Source organism: Pongo pygmaeus, chromosome 2 (genome assembly GCF_028885625.2).
Source record: "Pongo pygmaeus isolate AG05252 chromosome 2, NHGRI_mPonPyg2-v2.0_pri, whole genome shotgun sequence".
NCBI classification, from domain to species: Eukaryota; Metazoa; Chordata; class Mammalia; order Primates; family Hominidae; genus Pongo; species Pongo pygmaeus.
In genome coordinates this window covers 195,692,417-195,711,600 of record NC_085930.1, presented here as the reverse complement: position 1 = coordinate 195,711,600, position 19,184 = coordinate 195,692,417, and the positions used below count along the sequence as shown (strand labels likewise).

The window sequence follows — 19,184 nt, the reverse complement described above, 5'->3', positions numbered from 1 at the left end:
TTATTCACATAACTAGAAAAATCTACTTTAAAATTCATATGGAACCAAAAAAGAGCCCAAATAGCCAAGGCAATCCTAAGCAAAAAGAATAAAGCTAGAGGCATCATGTTACCCAACTTCAAACTATACTACAAGCCTACAGTAACCAAAACAGCATGGTACTGGCACAAAAACAGGCACACAGACCCATGGAACAGAATAGAAAGCCCAGAAATAAGGCCCCACATCTATGACTATCTGATCTTTGACAAAGCTGACAAAAACAAACAATGGGGAGAAGACTCTCTATTCAATAAGTGGTGCTGAGATAACTGGCTAGCTATATGCAGAAGATTGAACCTGGACTCCTTCCTTATACCATACAGAAAAATCAACTCAAGATGGATTAAAGACTTAAGTGTAAAACCCAAAACTATAAAAACCCTGGAAGACAACCTAGGCAATACCATCCTAAACATAGGAATAGGCAAAGATTTCATAACACAGACACCAAAAGCAATCACAATGAAAGCAAAAATTGACAAGTGGGATCTAATTAAACTTAAAAGCTTCTGCACAGCAAATGAAAGTAACAACAGAGTAAACAGACAACCTACAGAATGGGAGAAAATATTTGCAAACTATGCATCTGACAAAGGTCTAATATCTAGCATCTATAAGGAACTTAAACAAATTTACCAGAGGAAAACAACCAACCCCACTAAAAAGTGGGCAAAGGACATAAACAGACACTTCTCAAAAGAATACATACATGTAGCCAAAAATCATACGAAAAAAGCTCAATATAACTAATCACTAGAGCAACACAAGTCAAGCCCACAATGAGATACCATCTTATACCAGTCAGAATGGGTATCATTAAAAAGTCAAAAAATAACAGGTGCTGGTGAGGTTGTGGAGAAAAGGGAACATTTATATATTATTGGTGACAGTGTAATTTAGTTCAACTATTGTGGAAAGCAGTATGGTGATTCCTCAAAGAGCTAAAAGTAGAACTACCATTCCTCCCAGCAATCCCATTACTGGGTATATACCCAGAGGAATATGTATCATTCGACCATAAAGACACATGCATGCAAATGTTCACTGCAGCACTATTCACAATGGCAAAGACATGGAATCAATCTAAATGCCCATCAACATCAGATTGGATAAAGAAAATGTGGTATACATACACCATGGAATACTATGCAGCCATAAAAAAGAATGAGATCCTATCTTTTGCAGGGACATGGATGGAGCTGGAGGCTATTATCCTTAGCAAAGTAACACAGGAACAGAAAACTAAATACTAAATTTTCTCACTTGTGAGAGCTAAATGATAAGAACTTATGAACACAAAGGCCAGCCTCGAGACTGGGTCTATAGGTGATGACCTGATGACTAGGGCTCTGGGGTCAACCTGGTTCTGGGGTAGGCCTGAAGCCTGGGGCTGTGGGAGGCAGCCTAGTGCTGAGGGTGGTCCAGAGTCCAGGGCCACTGCGTCTGGATATTGAGTCTGTGGTGGTTGGCCTGGTGCTAGGTAGTCCCAAAGTCTGGGGCCACTGGGGTCAGCCTGGCAGTGGGACGGGCCTAGAAAACATTCCACCATGCAGGCCTGGAGCCTGGGGCTTCAGGATCCCTCCTGGCACCAGGGCTGGTTTGGAGGCTTAGTCCATGGGTATCAGCCTGGAGGCTGGGCTGTGGAGTCCTGCCTGGTACTGAGTTTTACTGAGAGGGCCCAGTGTTAGGCCCCAAGGCAAAGTCAGGTGTTCACTTCCCTCTCCCTCCCCGACATAAAGGGTATCTCTCTACCCTCTGCTGCCTGGATTGGGGGGAGGGGCGATTTGGGTGATGTAAAACTCTCCTTCCTACCCTCTTAAACACCTCTTACTTCTGTGCTACAACCCACTTGCTATAATCTCTCGCTTGGTTTCCTCAGCTCTTTGAGGGCATTTTCATGCATGGAGAGTTGTTCAAATTGATGTTTCTGTGGGTAGATGGGCACTGGAAAACCCTAATCCTCCATCTTGCTTATGTGTTGATCCACACAATACCCCCAGTCTGAAGCTAGTAGACAAGATAAAGACCTCACTGTCTACTGAGATGTGTGGCTCATGTCCAGAGAGTCATGTACCTGAAAGTCAGTGATAACAAACTGCAATATCCTGGAGCTCACACACATCTCTGAACCCAAATCCTTGCCAAAGCCAGGCTTCTAGAGATCCCTGTACACACAACAAAGGAAGATTCCCAGGGCTGTGCCAGCATTAACCCATTAAGGTACCAGTGCTGCACTCACAGCAACCTGGTGACCACGAGGCCCAGTATCCATCATGACTACTTAAAGAGTGATTATTCTTTGAGTTAAAGCCCTGCAGTCACAGGTGGGACCATACCAGTGGCTCACATATTATATACTTTCATACTTGTTGATGAATAACCTCTGTCCAGAGCCCCTCAAGTCCTTTGGAGAACTCCAGCTGCCTTGGGCTCCTCCTAGAGTCCAGCTGGAGGCCTCCAAAGGCTAGGGCTGAGGTTGGTTCTGATTGTTCATGTGGGTAAACTTTCCCAAAGTTCTACCGGATACCACCCTTGGCTTCCTATGTCCAGAGGACCAATCTATGCCTTGCCTACACCTGGCTCCAAAGAATCCCAAGTAGGTACCTATGGAGTTACTTTGGTATTTTTCACAAGCTGTTGGCCTGTGAGTCAGCTCTCATTCCTGTATCTCCCCTGGCAAAGTGAGCCTGACCTTGGTTCCTGGTGCCCAGCTAATCCTTAGGAATGCATCTCCCAATCATCAGCGAGTCTCCCCTAGACTTCTTCTCAGACAGCAGCCCATTGTACAAACTGCAGCCTCTGAGAAAGCTGGGAAAAGAAGGGGAGGTAATTTAATAATTACTTCTGTATACATGGGGCTTGTTCTATTGCAAGGGATAAAGACCCATTCAAGCTAGCTTGGTAGAGAGGATTTATTTTAAGGCTCCACATATAAGATTAAGGGGAGCCTCTGGGAAATCTAGGACCAGAAACTATATTAAAGTTTGCCTCGGTAATTCCAGCTGTGTATTCAAGGCAATTTTAGTTTCCAGGAAGCAGTTGCTAGGGGCCTTCCCTCTAATTTAGGGGTTGCACACACCAATACCTACACAGGCATGCACCAGTGCCTACATGGGGCAGGCAGGTAAGCTGAGTGTGAGCGTAACAAGGCAAGGTGGAGGCTGGTGGATGGAAGAACATATGGCCCAGGAAAAGTGGGCAGCTGCAGGCCCTAGCTCTAGCTGATTGCAGCCAGGGCATGCTGATTGTGTGTTACAGAGCTTCTGGCTTTTTAAGAGAAGCCAAAGAGCTGGGTTTTTATGCAAAATATCCCAAAGTTTAAAGATTGGTGACAGATTCACAAAAATGCAGAACACGATATGGTCTGGATGAGATGAATCTTATTCCGTGACTACCAGTGTTGTGCCTTTTCAGTTCTTTCACTATTGACCTGACCTGTCCTCCAATGACTGGGGAATTCCCTTGTCTTATTTTTGTTTTGTTTTGTTTAGACAGGGTCTCACATTGTCACCCAGGCTGGAGTGCAGTGGCATGATCTTGGCTCACTGCAGCTTCGACCTCATGGGCTCAAGGAATACTCCCACCTCAGCCTCCCAAGTAGCTGGGACTACAGGCGCACACCACCATGCTCACCTAATTTTTTGTATTTTTTGTAGAGACAGGGTTTCACCATGTTGCCCAGGCTGTTCTTGAACCTCTGAGCTCAAGTGATCCACCCACCTCAGCCTCCCAAAGTGCTGGAATTACAGGCGTGAGCCACTGCGCCAGGCTGAATTCTTTCTTTACTTCCTATTCAGGCTCCTAAGGAAAGAAAACTAGCTGACCCAGCCAATCCTTTTGAGTCAGATCAGGTCAGGCCGTGATTAGTTTGTCTTAAGGTCAGGGATCTACTCCTGCCTACTCTAATCAGCTGAGGCCAGCAGGCAAGACGGGATGTGGGAGTAAAATGCCTTCCCACTTTCGTATGACTCCAAAGCCCACTCTTAACTCTTGCACTCCATCCTGCTTCTCAGTTAGGTCAGAAGTCTGAAAAGGTCTGAAGTGACTTTTGCAGATATTACACTTTCCAAGAAGGGCTTTGGTGAAGAGGTATTTCAGCTTCCTCCTAAAGTGGCATCAGCTTCTTCTTTTTCTTTTCTCCCCGCCCCTCCACCCATGTTTTGTTCCATTTCTCCTAGTCTCCATACAAAACCAGTAAAGTGATTTTCTTGCCAGCTAGTAAAATTATAAAAATGATTTAAACTGCTCTTTTTCTCTCTTAAAACAGCTTTCTCCCTGTCAGTAAGAAGCAGGAAGATGAATGAAAGAAAACAGGTCAGCATTTCTAGCTTTTCAAGCTGTTTTTCAACAAGGAAAGAGGCAAAGCAAACTCCAGAGATGGATATGAATTACATTGAAAACATTTCCTCCAGGAGAAAAGTCGCTGCTTCCCTGAGAGGGCTCATTTATTGATTTAATCAGCCTGCAGGAGCACCTTCTCCTGTAAAAGATGTTGAGTTGGAGTGGCCTGGTCTGCAGTGTGTGCTTATGGTGCTGATAGCACTGCTGCCGCTGATGCTGATGGTGCTTTTCACCCGTGCCCACGTGTGTGATGGGGGAAGACGCACCTCCCCGTGAATACTGGCGTGCTCCCTGTCACTCCAGGACCACTTGTCCTGATGTCCTATCTGAGTTCTCTGTAGGCATGCTACAAGAAATCTGATGACTTTGGGAGAAAGAAGATGATACATTCTTTTTTTTTTTTTTTTTTTGAGACAGAATCGTGCTCTGTCGCCTAGGCTGGAGTGAGGTGGCTCAATCTCAGCTCACTGCAACCTCCCAACCTCTGCCTCCTGGGTTCAAGTGATCTTCCTGCCTCAGCCGCCCACATAGCTGGGATTACAGGCACCCACCACCATGCCTTGCTAATTTTTGTATTTTTAGTAGAGACGAGGTTTCACCATGTTGGCCAGGCTAGTCTGGAATTCCTGACCTCAAGTGATCCACCCGTCTCGGCCTCCCAAAGTGCTGGAATTACAGGCGTGAGCCACCGCGCCCGGCCAGATGATACATTCTTGATTCCCCCAAATTCCTAGAGTGTAAGAGCCAGAAGGACCCTCCACTCAACCCCTTTGTCGTACAGATGAGGAAACTGAGGCCAGAGAGGCAACCTGCCCACTTGTTGTGACTGAGAGCTGCACCTCAAGGAGGACTGGTCTTTCCTCTAAAACTCTCCCCTCAGAGTTGCTCCGGACTGACAGAGAAAAACGTGCACCCAGTCTCCAGGGGCAAGAGCAAGGCCCTATAAAAAGGATGATCTGTGTGTTTATTCTGTCTCCTGTTGTCTTTGGCACAGCTCTGCCCGCCAGTCCTTAACCCTTTGCAGAGCTCTGGGCAGCGTCTCCATGGTGGATTAGGGTCTAATCACTAGGGTCTAATCACTAGGCCGAGGGCAAGCTCTTAAAAGAGTGGCAAATATGAAAAGTTCCCAAGTGAGTGTTAGGGGAGATGTACTGGGGGACTGGGGGGACGGACCTGGAGGGAGAACGAGGGCGCGAGAAAACCGTCTTCCAGGACTTCCCACCAGCGGAATGGCACTTTTGACAGATTTTCCTTATTTGTCTGTGAAGGGGATTCAGATCATTCAAGATGGACTCAAGTGGTTGCTAAGGCAACAGTGTTACAGTCATCACTGCCATGGAAACCCTTTCTGTGGCATAATATAAATATTTTCCTTTAAGAATGAGAAAGAGAGTTGAGTGGGCGACAAGTTGTTTTCTAATGCTCACGCGCTATGGCCGAAGTCTGCAATGGATGGGAGAAAGGGGAGGACCAAATTAGCTCAGATTCTTTACAGTTCACAGCATCAGCTGTTTTTATTTATTCGTTTTAGATAGCAAAGCCAAAAAAAGTTGGATGGGGGCAAAAATGCCAACTAAAATAGTCCATAGTTCTGAAGTAGAGAGAAGTCAGAATTTCCCATTTTCTCTTGTTTCTCTCAGGGATGGTCTATATGACTGGCGCTCCTTGGAAGCAGTGCTGAGGGCATTATCAAGAGTTTCCAGGGCCTCCTCTTTCTCCTGAAACCTTCTTCAAGGAGGGTAAAGTTTTAAGAGAGTTGAAGAGTACCACAGACTTCCAGGGAGTGGGAGTTTTTGTCGTGACAAGCATGGACATTTTCTTGCATCATGTACTGTTTCAGAAGGTAGAGACCACAAAAAGGCTTCTTACGGTGGCCACCGTGGACATCTTCCCACATCTACAAGGCGTTGTGGCCACATCATTGCTGCACCCAGTTTCCTCAGAAGAAGTACCTGTTGCTTAGGTGGGGAGACAGGACCCATTGACCTGGGAGGTAACTTCCAACGCCAAGATTCTAGAATTTCATGGTTCTTCTCTCAATAACTTATGATTCTAACAGTCAATGGTTCTGTATTCAAAGATTCTCTGGTTTTATTATTCTAAGAGCCTGCTTTTAAAAATGGGGTGTTAGAGCAAGCCCCGAGGGCAGCAGCTGTGGGCAGGCTGGAGGAAATGGTCCCTGTTTTGGTGCTGCACTGGTCTCTGCATGATCAATCCCAGCGCCCAGAACACTGATATCAAGGCCTTTGCCTGGCTCTTCTCCAGATGGTTTTCTATTGCAGTAGTTTTGCTGGCAGAGAGCTTATGATGAAACAGGCTTACAGAAGGCATGGCCAGGCTGCAGGGATGACTGGGACCTGAAAACAGCCGACATCATCATTCTTCAAAGTTTGCTGACTTTCCTGTATTTATTTTCCATGGGCTACGAGGAGGAGAATAATAGTGGTTCTCTAATCAAGGGGCATTCACAGAGGGGCCTAGCCAGGCAGCCTGACCCTGTAGACCTGCTCTGCTCCAGAGAACAGTGGAGGGGAGGGTGGCTTTGCATGGAACCTTATGCTATAGTAGGATGAAAAGATTGGCTTGGGAGACTGTGAAGGCTCAGAATTTTTATTCCAGTCTATCTACTAGCTCCCAGGGGATGTGTTTGGGAGACCTCTCAGTTGTGTGTTGCTGGGAGGAGCTTTAGATCCCCTCAGCCCTGGCTTACTGGTCTGCAATGGGAGAATAGCACAATTAATGGAGCAGACAATAACCAAATCTGTTAAATGATTTCAGGTTTAGAAATGAGGCATGTATACGTATTTAACACTTCTCAGAATGTCAAGGAACCCTCCTCAGAGCAAGAGCTCGAATTTACAAAAGAAGCACTACCTCCTTTATCACATAGTAAAATAAAGGACCGTGTCTGCTCCAGGACATGGCTGGTTACAATTTTGTTTTAAAGAAATCACCAGGTGGGTGCATGGATAAGGGATCCTTGATAAGTTGTTTTTTTTTTTTCCTCCTCACTGTGTAAACAGCTTTATTGCTGTTTCAGTTTATATAATTAACACTTGCCCTTTGGAATAATTTGAACAGTGTATAAAAGTGTAGGAAATAACTTAAAAGTTCACCTTCCTACAGGAGCTGGATTTTATGAAATAATTAATTAAAATAAAAAACCATTTAAAATCCCACCACCCTGAGATGATCCCATCAGCCACTTGTTGACAGTATTTTGCGTATACCTAGGTTTTTTACGTACACATATTTAACATAAATGAGATTGTTTTTATTTTGGGAGATATTTTTAAACACGCAGTCTTTTGCTATCTTACCTTCCTGCTTCTCTTCTGCGTGCCTCTTTATCTGCACCAACTCTCTTTCCCATTCCAGGTAACCCCTGAAAACCACCTGGTGTAGAGCCACCTTGTCTAGAAACCAGGGAGGCAGGGAAGAAATAAGAAATATATTCTAGAAATCTCTTCAAGTCTTCTGAAACAGATCTAACCCTTTTATTAGCTTAGTCCCCCCCAGTCGTTTTCTGGTTTTTGTTTGTTTATTTGTTTTCCTTTTGTTTGGATTTTAATTGGGGGTTTGGGTGGCTACTTGGAACAAGGGTGCCATGAGTAATATTGAATCTATGGTCATTAAATGCCCATGGACTCTTGCTCCTATCAGATAGATTCCAAGGAGAAGGACTCATGAAGGGAAGAGTATGTAGATTGTTTCATTTTTAAAGGTAGAGCAAAGTTGACCTCCAAAAGGGGAACTATCCCATTTCTACTTATGAAGAAAGGCAGTATTTGGGGGGAAACTTCACCCCAATATTCCCATAACTAGTAGCTGTTTTCATTCTCTTCAACTTTTTGCCATTCAGGTGGGGCTAAAGTGATACCTCATAAGTTTTTTCTTTTTCTTTTTTTTTTTTTAAGATGGAGTTTCACTCTTGTTGCCCAGGCTTGAGTGCAATGGCATGATCTCAGCTCACTGCAACCTCCACCTCCCAGGTTCAAGCAATTCTCCTGCCTCAGCCTCCCGTTAGCTGGGATTACAGGCAGGTGCCACCATGCCCGGCTAATTTTTGTATTTTTAGTAGAGACAGGGCTTCCCTATGTTGGTCAGGCTGGTCTCGAACTCCTGACCTCAGGTGATCCTCCTGCCTTGGCCTCCCAAAGTGCTGGAATTATAGGCGTGAGCCACCGCACCTGGCCAATACCTCATAATTTTTAAGGGCTGCATTCCTCTAATTACTGGGGGTGCTGGGCATATTTTTATATATTTATTGGCCACTTGGTATTTCTGTAAATTGTCTGTTCAAAGCTTTTGCCTTTTTTTCTCTATCACTTTTTTTACTTTTTAATTTAGAATAATTTTAAACTTTCAGAAGATAGCCACATGATGTCACGAGGGTCACTAACCTTGATCACTTGGCTAATGTTCTTCACCACAAAGTTATTTTCCCCAAGTTCAGGGTTTCTCTTGACTTCAGCTGAGCCACACTGCCCAGCTCTCCAACCAAATCTAAATACTGCAGCAGACACATGAGAAATCCCTGCCAGTTATAGACAAAGGCCAGTCATGGACAGGCAATGATCTTGCAAAGTCTGCTGGCTTCTCCACTGATTGTTATATGACAATAATAGTTGTTGACACTTTTTGAGTTCTTACTGTGTGCCATAGGAAGCCTATGTAATCTTTTATTGCTACTCATTGATTTCAAGCAACCTGTCTTAATCCTTAACCATGTTCTTTTTGTCAATAATTAATTTTTCATCCAAGTAGCAGATGTTCATAACTTGAAAGTCAAATGGTGCTACAGGGCCCATATTGAAAACCCCAAAGCCTTTACCCACGCCTTCCACCATCCCATTCTCCAGTTCTGTTGCCTAGGGCAACTATCCACAAAACTTTTAGCTAGCTCTTCTAGTATTTGCTTCTATTTTTTTTTCTAATATTTAACCTATCATTTTTAGCCATTTTCTACTAACCTCCCACCATGGTAGATAAGGACTTAGTTTTCATATACTAATGCTCCTTCTCATTTTGTCTCTTGCAACTTCCGAACATAGTTATTTCACAATGTTTGGTTAAATTGACAGTCCATATTTAATTCTGGCTATACAAATATTTTTCATGGTTGAATCAAGAAGTGGGCTATATTATGCTTTAATTCTTATATGGCCCTTAGTTTTTCCAGGGCTTTTAATTTATGTTTCACATTTGCATGCTTTTCTGCAGTGTTATTTTCCCCCCAAATGCTCCATCATCCCTAACTTATTCCAATCTACTGAATTTTCTATAAGCTTAATCACATCACTTTCATGTATTTTTTCCCCAGAGACTCTTTCTGGTTTAAAGTTCTTTCTCATAGTATCATGTTCTTGTTTTATGATGCAATATCATTTCTTTTTTCCTTTTTATTTTTATTTTTTTTCTTGAGACAGAGTCTTGTTCTGTTGTCCAGGCTAGAGTGCAGTGGCATGATCTCGACTCACTGCAACCTCTGCCTTCTGGGTTCAAGCGATTCTCCTGCCTCAGCCTCCCTAGTAGCTGGGACTACAGGCGCATGCCACCACACCCGGCTAATTTTTTTGTATTTTTAGTAGAGACAGGGTTTCACCATATTGGCCAGGCTGGTCTTGAACTCCTGACCTTTTGATCCGCCCACCTTGGCCTCCCAAAGTGCTGGGATTACAGGCATAAGCCACCGTGCCCGGCCACAATATCATTTCTAATGTTCCCTATATTGTCTGTTTCCCCCGCATTCCTTTTTCTTTTCTGGATATTTTGTCTGTCCTATGTTGGAAGCTTTCCTCATATGTCATATCTTTGGCTATCTATTCATGTTAAGAGTGAGGCACTAAAAGTCTTGTAGGAAGCTCTGCAGTGTGTGCATAGAGCTGTTAGCTGATTGGCTTTTCTTTAGGGTTTTCAAACCCTGAACCATCGTTTTCACAGGGACAAACTCAAATATCAGCTTCCTGGCTATGTGGGATGAGGAGGGGACCTGGGATCCCAACACACTCTATGCAGACTTTCAACCAATGACTCTTGTTTTCAGACCAATGCCTCATCCCTTTTCTCAGCAGAGCCTCCAAATCCTAAACCTCTCAGGATTTCTCTGGGTTCCTCTTCATGCCAATTTTTTTATGACAGACCCTTAAGTTATACTTTGCTCCTGTCCGCTGAGTCAGCAACCACTTCTTCGTTTGCTATTTGTCCTCCAAAAACTCATCTAAATGTCTTGTCTGCTGTTGCTCTCCTGTTCTCCTTGTCCTTGTGCCCATTTTTATTCTTTACTATCATTTTGGCAAGGTTTTGGTAGGGCAGAGAAATGAACAACTGCAGTCAATCAGCTTTTTAAAACTGGAACCTATTATATGAGTTCTAAAACTTTGAGCCTCCCAAAAGAAAGGAAGTAGAGTCTCGATTCCTTTCTTCTAGAAATCTCCTTGCCACCTACAGAAACTTGCAGACTTATTTCTTTTTTCTTTTTTTTTTTTTTTTAGACAGAGTCTCACTCTGTCGCCCAGGCTGGAGTGCAGTGGCGCGATCTCAGCTCACTGCAAGCTCCACCTCCCAGGTTCATGCCATTCTCCTGCCTCAGCCTCCCGAGTAGTTGGGACTACAGGCACCTGCCACCACTCCCAGCTAATTTTTTTGTATTTTTAGAAGAGACAGGGTTTCACCGTGTTAGCCAGGATGGTCTCGATCTCCTGACCTCGTGATCCGCCCGTCTCGGCCTCCCAAAGTGCTGGAATTACAGGCATGAGCCACCGCGCCCAGCCTATTTCTAAGGTAAATCTTCAGTTTCTCTGAACCAAAAGCTATGCATGGATGGACTTTAACAACCTTACCCTCAAAGGCTTTAAAATGGTAGATGCAAGATGCAGACGTGGGGACAATTAGGAATCAGTTCAGCACGGTGGGTAATAAAGTGCTGTCTTATGTGGCATGGGAAAATCTTTGAATAAAAACCACCCTTTGGTCTTCTCTAAACAGAAGGGCAATGCCTCATTGTAATTCCTGGTGTTATTTGTCTTCTGACATCAAGGTCAGACTATTTCCCTGGCATGTTCTCAGACAAACTTCTACAATATCTGGCCACCTCACAAAACCTCAAGGCAAGCTCTGGACATTTTTAGGGCATATACAGTATCTAGAACACAGCAAGTTCTTAATCAGTTGCTTCATAGCTTGGGATTGAATGACTTTAATGCCTTTTAGAATTTGCCTTCTTCACTAGTAACCAAGGCTATGAATCCAGTTCCTACGTATTTCCTAGTTAAAAGTATGCTACAGCCTAGGAAGTTTCCAATTTGCCTTCTTCACTAGTAATCAAGGCTGTAATCCAGTTCCTGCATATTTCCAAGTTAAAATTATGCTATGGCTTAGAAACTTCCAATTCAAAATCTCTTCTGTGGATGACAGGGGTGAAGGATAGGAGGAAAGGGGAGGACGGTTCCTCCCATCACAGGCCCAGAGACTTAGGAAGAAAAAATGGTTTAGGGGACCAGGCCCAGGGCCCCGCTGCCAGGCAGCCTCAGGACACTCTTGGGAGAGAGCTGCTTAAGGCTGTAGGTAAGAGGGAAAGGAACGGGGGAGAGGAGGGTCCTGGGTGGGTGGTAACAGTTTGTCTCATTGGTTCATGCCTATGGTTGAAAAATGCTGCTCTGGGGTGTGCATTGGAATCACCTGGGAAACTTAAAAAAACGATTGATTCCTGTGTCTCAACCCAGATCAATTAAATCAGAATCTCCAGGCATAAGGACTAGGCATTCACATTTTTTTCAGATCTCCCCAACTAATTCTAATGTACATCCTGGACTGAGAACCACTGGCCTTCACCTTCGCTTGTCACTCATTCATTCAGCAAATATTTACTGAGTGTTTACCACATGCCAGACCTCTCCCTAGGTGCTGGGGACTGGGCACTGAATTAAGCAGACAAAGATCCCAGCCTTCAGGGAACTGGCCTTCTAGTGCTTCCTCCATAGGGGGTGCCTCAAGGCTTCAGGGCACAGGCTTTAGAAACAGACCCCAGTATAAGCCACATCCCACCACAGGCAACAGAACACTGGGCATGTGCCAGCCACTCTGAGTCTCCTTCAGTGTGTCCATAGCTGAAATATGGCTCTTCATACCTGCTTCACAAGGTAGCCACAGAGGGAAGGGAGGTTATGAATGTGAGTGGAGCCCGGCAGGGAGGAAGGAGTGGCGAGAGGGAGGGGAAGGAGCCAGGCACCTTGGAGATGCTGAGGAAGTGGTGCCGCCTCACACACCAAAGAGGGAAATAATCAGAGCCATTCCAGGGAAAAGCGATACAACAATTTTTTTTTCTTTTCTTTTTCTTTTTTTTTTTTTTTTTTGAGACGGTGTCTCACTCTGTCACCCAGGCTGGAATGCAGTGACACAATCTTGGCTCACTGCAACCTCCACCTCTCAGGTTCAAGCGATTCTCCTGCCTCAGCCTCCCAAGTAGTGGAGATTACAGGTATCTGCCACCATGCCCCAACTAATTTTTGTATTTTTAGTAGAGACGGGGTTTCACCATGTTGGCCAGGCTAGTCTCAGTTTCCTGACCTCAAGTGATCCACCAAATTTGGCCTCCCAAAGTGCTGGGATTACAGGCGTGAGCCACTGTGCCTAGCCACAATCAAACAAATTTTAAGTAAAATCTGAAAAACTGGGAAGAAAAAAAAATTAAAAGAGGCTTTTTGAGCAAAGTGCAGGAGAAGGAGGAAACAAATGTAATAACTGCCTCCCTCCTACCAACTGGTTGACTATAGAAACTTTGCACCTTATAAAAGGTGGTTTCACACCATGCAAGGGCCCAGCTGGAGCACTAGGTGAGAAAGCCACAGGGAATGAGTCTGAGGAACAACAAATGGTACAAACCTTTGATGAGGCTGGTGAGGAGGGCAGGAGGGGGGCGACAAAGCCCCAGGGAGAATGATTTGGAGGAATCTAAGAGATCATATGTCCCAACCCTCTGTGCCTAAAGGGCCTGCCTGTAGGTCGTACAACCAGTTAGTACAAAGTCTGGGAAAAGAGGAGTCCCAGGGCTTCCCACGGCTCTTCCTCTTCACCCCGCAAATGGGACCGACAGATCTGGAGAAAGTGTTTAATTCCACAAAGCAGGCGCAGCCTTATGATCTGTGTGAATCTGATTTTATCCACCCTATTCTGGCTCCTCCTGCAGGGGATGGAATCTCAAGGGAAACTCAGGCTTCAATGAGCTGGGTTACCTCTCATTCCAATGACCTGCTGCCCTGACATCTCCAGAGGCCAGTGGCAGAGTGCCCCTCCAGCCTGACTTGTGAGTGGGGGATTATTGCTAAACCACTTGACCAGGATTTTTGCAGAAACTGAGGCCCAAGGTTGAGGCCTAGTTGAGAAGCAAGCTCAGAGGCACTTCACTGAGGTCTGAATAAGGAAAGAGTTTTGAGAGTTTTTGTCCATCCTTCCTCTTGTGCAAGGAAAGGACATCTTTCTTTCCTCTGAACAATATAAGTCTGTTCCTTGTTCAGTTGCCTTTATTCATTAAGGACTATCTGAAGCACGTGGAGAGATTAGATAGGAGAGGATATTTAATGAGGGAAATTTCTATGAAAATAAAAAGCAGTACAAAGATGAATGGTTGGAGCAGACAATAAACCCAGTTTCTGAGTCCAGAGGGCAGCCAAGATTGCTACACGTTGGACTCGAGACATCTTTAGATGGTGGAGTGAGGACGGCAGTGGCAAGCTGATGGGTTTCCTGGTTTGCAGTGTGAATGTCTTTGGTGATGGCAGAGACGTGAGGATCACAGTCATGGTTATTTCTCAGTGTAGATGGTGGAAGATGTGGATGAAGGAATGTCAAATATGCATGACAGCAGAATCCAGTTACAGGTGGATAACAAAACCTCCAAGGCAATAAACAGGACCAGAATCTGATAACCCACAAGGGTGTGCTATAGTTTTTCACCGCAACACAAAACGTTCTCTATGATCAGCCCCGTTTCTGATTAAAGATAACCAAACTAAGATTACTCTTGCTTGTGAAATAAGTCAAATCTTATTAGATTTGGCCAGATTATTTAGATAAGTGCAATGAGAATGGTAACTGATCACACAGACCTTTTGAAGTTTTCTTTGCTGGACATCTCCATGACGAATCTCAGATAAGTCTTTCAAAATGCTTCTCAAGACCAGACAGCCAAGCCAGGAACTCACCACCAGATTTTACTGGCAATACCAATAGATTTGGGTTAATTCCTCTTCTTGAGGTCCCCAAAATTTCCTGGGTCTGCTGGGAAGTGGCCTTCCTTGCTCACTTGTATGGCTGGAAACACTGTAAGCCAGGTACCGAGACAAGTAGTCTTGCCTTCCCTCCCCTCCCCTCCCCTTCCTTTCTCTTCCCTTCCCTTCTTCTTTTTTTGAGATAGAGTTTCACTTTTGTTACCCAGGCTGGAGTGCAATGGCGCGACCTCGGCTCACTGCAACCTCCACGTCCCGGGTTCAAGCGATTCTCCTGCCTCAGCCTCCCGAGTAGCTGGGAATTACAGGCATGCACCACCACGCGCAGCTAATTTTGTATTTTTAGTAGAGACAGGGTTTCGCCATGTTGGTCAGGGTGGTCTCAAACTCCTGATCTCAGGTTATCTGCCTGCTTTGGTCTCCCAAAGTGCTGGGATTACAGGTATGAGCCACTGCATCCGGCCCAAGCCAGGTTTTCCTAAGAGAGTTTTTGTAGACTCCATATAGTCATCCTTGATTTCTTAAAACTATCTAGTCATATCTGAATCTATGTATCATTTTCCAATATAACATTATAGTCAAAGCCTTGGTTATATAACCAATGTTTCCAATTACATCTTTAATAAAAAGAACATATTCTTTTTATTTTTATTTCATGGGTCCATAGTGTGCGTGTGTGTGTGTATATATAGATAGATAGATAGATAGATATAGGGGTACATATATATATGGGGGTACATGAGATGTTTTGATACAGGCATGAAATACATAATAATCACATCATATAAAATAGAGTATCCATCCCCTCAAGCACTTATCCTTTGTGTTACAGACAATCCAATTATACTTTTAGTTATTTTTAAATGTACAATCAAATTATTATTGCCAATAGTCACCCTGTTGTGCTCTTAAATGCTAGGTCTTACTCATTCATTCATTCTTTTTTTTTTTGTACCCATTAACCATCCCCACCTCATCCCATCATTCTCCTGCTACCCTTCCCAGCCTCTGATAACCATCCTTCTTCTATCTCCATGTGTTCAATTGTTTTTATTTTTATGTATGTATTTATTTATTTTTTGAAAGGGAGTCTTCCTCTGTTGCCCAGGCTGGAATGCAGTGGCATGATCTTGGCTAACGGCAACCTCTGCCTCCTGGGTTCAAGTGATTCTCCTGCCTCAGACTCCTAAGTAGCTGAGATTACAGGTGCCTGCCACCACGCCTGGCTAATTTTTGTATTTTAGTAGAGATGGGGTTTCACTATGTTGGTCAGGCTGGTCTTGAACTCCTGACCTCAACTAATCTGCCCACATCAGCCTCCCAAAGTGCTGGCGTGAGCCACTGTGCCCAGCCTGTTTTGATTTTTAGATCCCACAAATAAGTAAGAACATGTGATATTTGTCTTTCTGTGCCTGGCATATTTCACTTGTAATAATGATCTCTAGTTCCATCCATGTTGTTGCAAATGACAGGGTCTCATTCTTTTTAATGGATAAATAATACTCCATTGTGTATATGTACCACAGTTTCTTTATCCATTCATCTGTTGATGGATACTTAGGTTACTTCTAAATTTTGGCTATTGTGAATAGTGCTGCAACAAACAAGGGGGTGCAGATATCTCTTTGATAGACCGATTTCCTTTCTTTTGGGCATATACCCAGCAGTAGGATTGCTGGATCATATGGTAGCTCTATTTTGAGTTTTCTGAGGAACCTCTGAACTGTTCAAGGAGAACAGACTCTGACTGCATCTCTGCAAATAATTATATTACCATGAAAATAAGAATACTCAATATGACTTTCCAAATTCTGGAAAGTCTAGGCAGGGATAAAGGGTAAATGTTTCATTCTGTTTACAAAAGCATACTCTATTAATGAGTTACAGATAGCTTCAGAGGAAAGAGAAAGGAGTGCCTTAAATCCAGCAACAATATTTCAAAGAAAAGCCATAACTATTCTTCATCAGTCCATTCCGTTTTATCTATTTAATTCTTGTTCTGCTTGTTCTTAGTTGTATTAGTCTGCTCGGGCTGCCATAACAAAATGCCATAGACTGGGCAGTATAAGCAACAAAACTTCTCACAGTTTGGAGACTGGAAATCCAAGATCAAGGTGCCAACATGATTGGTGTCTGGTGAGGGCTCTCCCCTTGGGTTGCAGATGGCCACTTTCTCACTGTGTGCTCACATGACCTCTTCTTTGTGTAAATGTGGAGAGAGAGAGAGAGAGCATGAATTATCTAGTGTTTCTTTTTATAAGAACACTAACCTATTAGATCAGGGCCCCATCCTATGACCCATTTAATTTGAATTACTTTCTTAGAGGCCCCATCTCCAAATACAGCCACCTTGGGGATTAGGACTTCAACATACGAACTTTGGATGTGATACAAACATCAGTCCATAGCACTTAGATTAGCAGTTTTATGAACCCGTAAGCTTCTCTACTAGAGTTCTGGAAATTCTTACTTAGTCCAGTGCTATGGTCTCAAAGTTATGTGAGCAATGCTATCAGAATCCTGTAGCCCAGAGTATTTGACAGTCCTTTCCATGGGTCTCTGAGACAATTCCTTTCTGCTGAAAATGAGGCATGCTGGGCTGTAGCTGGTTGCAAATGCTTTTAGAGAAGAATCAGAGTAAAACAAAAATTATCAGTGAATGACAAAAGGCTTAAAATGACCATAGCTAAAGATCTGATGAGAGTTCATAATAAAAAATACGCAAATGACAAGGAAATTCGGTTGTCTCTGTGGCATGCAACATTTTAAATATTAAAATGATGGAATTATGATTGATAACACTTTACCAGTACATGTTATGAACAGCAAGGACAATGACAGATTTCTACGAACTTCATACAATTTCTGAAATATTTATATTAATAACATTGACCCATACAAATATAACACAGGGAAGGTTAAGCATCTCTTTATGTAACAATGTTTTTCATGCAATTCAATATACCAAATAAACCTAATAATTTTTTTACATTTTCTGTTTTTAGAAAGTGAAAGAACAAATATTTTGAGATTTTGCAGGGGCTGCCTGAGAAATCTCAAGGTCAGTTCAAGATCAAGATTTCATTTAGGATTTTATTTTGGAAAGGCCAAATTGTCAAAAATATCAAGAGGTTTGAACAGTTAACTAAATAGAACTCTAGGCCACTGTGAAACAATACTTAGTTACCAACTTAACCAAAGTGAGAGTAAAATAATTCAAAAGTAAATATATGTAGAAACACAATTGCTAAAAAAAAAAAAAAAGGCTTAGCGCTTTTACTGAAGCCCATTTTTTAAACACTTTATAAATCTGTTTACTCTTACCCAGCTTTGATTGCACAAGATAAGATTTCTTTTCCAATATCCCTTTCTAAAATTTACTTTTATTGAGGAAAAATATACATATATTCCTTACTATATTTACCATCTTAAATGTACAGTTCAGTGGTAATAAGTACATTTATATATTTTTTTAATATATATATAATTTTTTGGCCTTTCACCTCCTCCTCCCCCCTCTCCTTCCCAGCCTTTGATAACCACCAGTCTACTTTCTATCTTCATGAAATACATGTTTTCAGCTCCTACATATGAATGAGAACATGAAATATTTATCTTTCTGTGCTTAGCTTATTTCACCTAACATAATGGTTTATAGTTCCATCTGTGTTGCTGCAAATGACAGGGTCTTATTCTTTTTTATGGCTGAATAATATTCCACTGTGTATATATACCACATTTTCTTTGTTCATTCATCCACTGATGGGCACTTTGACTTATTATATATTCTGGCTATTGTGAATAGTGCTGCTATAAACATGAGAGTACACATACATCTCTTGGACCTTTTCCCTTGCTTTTGGTTATATACCCGATAGTGGGATGGCTGGATCATACAGTAATTCTATTTTCAGTTTTTTTAGGAGCCTTTATACTGTTCTGCATTGTGGTTGTACTAGGAATTTGTATTCCTACTAACAATGTATGAGGGTTTCCCTTTTCCATGGAATTATGAGCGTCTCCTCATAGTATTCTCACTGGCATCTGTTAATTGCCTTTTTGATACAAGCCATTTCGAGTGGAGTGAGAGATATCTCATTGTAATTTTTATTTGCATTTCTCTGATGGTTAGTGATGTTGAATTGAGCATTTCTTTTCATATAGCTGTTGGCTACTTGTATGTCTTCTTTTGAAAAATGTCTGTTCACTGCGAAGCAAAGGTTGCATGAGCTGAGATCACACCACTACACTCCATCTTGGGCAACAGAACACAACTCTGTCTCACCACCCCCTCACCACGCCCCCCCAAAAAAAGTTTGTTCAGATCTTTTGCTCATTCTTTAATCAGATACTTTGTTTTTTGCTGTTGAGTTGTTTGGGCTCCTTATGTGTTCTGGTTACTAATCCCTTGCAGATGGATAGTTTGCAAATATTTTCTCCCATTTTGTGTGCTCCTTTTGCTTTGTTGATTGTTTCCTTTGTTGTGCAGAAGCTTATTAGCTTGATATAATCGCAGTTGTCTATTTTTGTTTTAGTTCCCTTTGCTTTTGAGGTCTTACACAGGAAATCTTTGCC

At 43.0% G+C, this 19,184-nt stretch overlaps 1 long non-coding RNA gene across 1 annotated transcript in view; it reads left to right on the top strand.

Moving 5' to 3' along the window:
* The first annotated feature begins 5,789 nt into the window (after positions 1 to 5,789).
* LOC129033935 (uncharacterized) overlaps positions 5,790 to 19,184 on the top strand; it is a 41,442-nt gene continuing 28,047 nt past the window's right edge. Inside the window, exons 1-2 of the long non-coding RNA XR_008501706.1 lie at positions 5,790 to 6,346; positions 7,162 to 7,340. This is a non-coding gene — a long non-coding RNA (uncharacterized LOC129033935). The remainder of the gene's footprint in view (positions 6,347 to 7,161; positions 7,341 to 19,184) is intronic.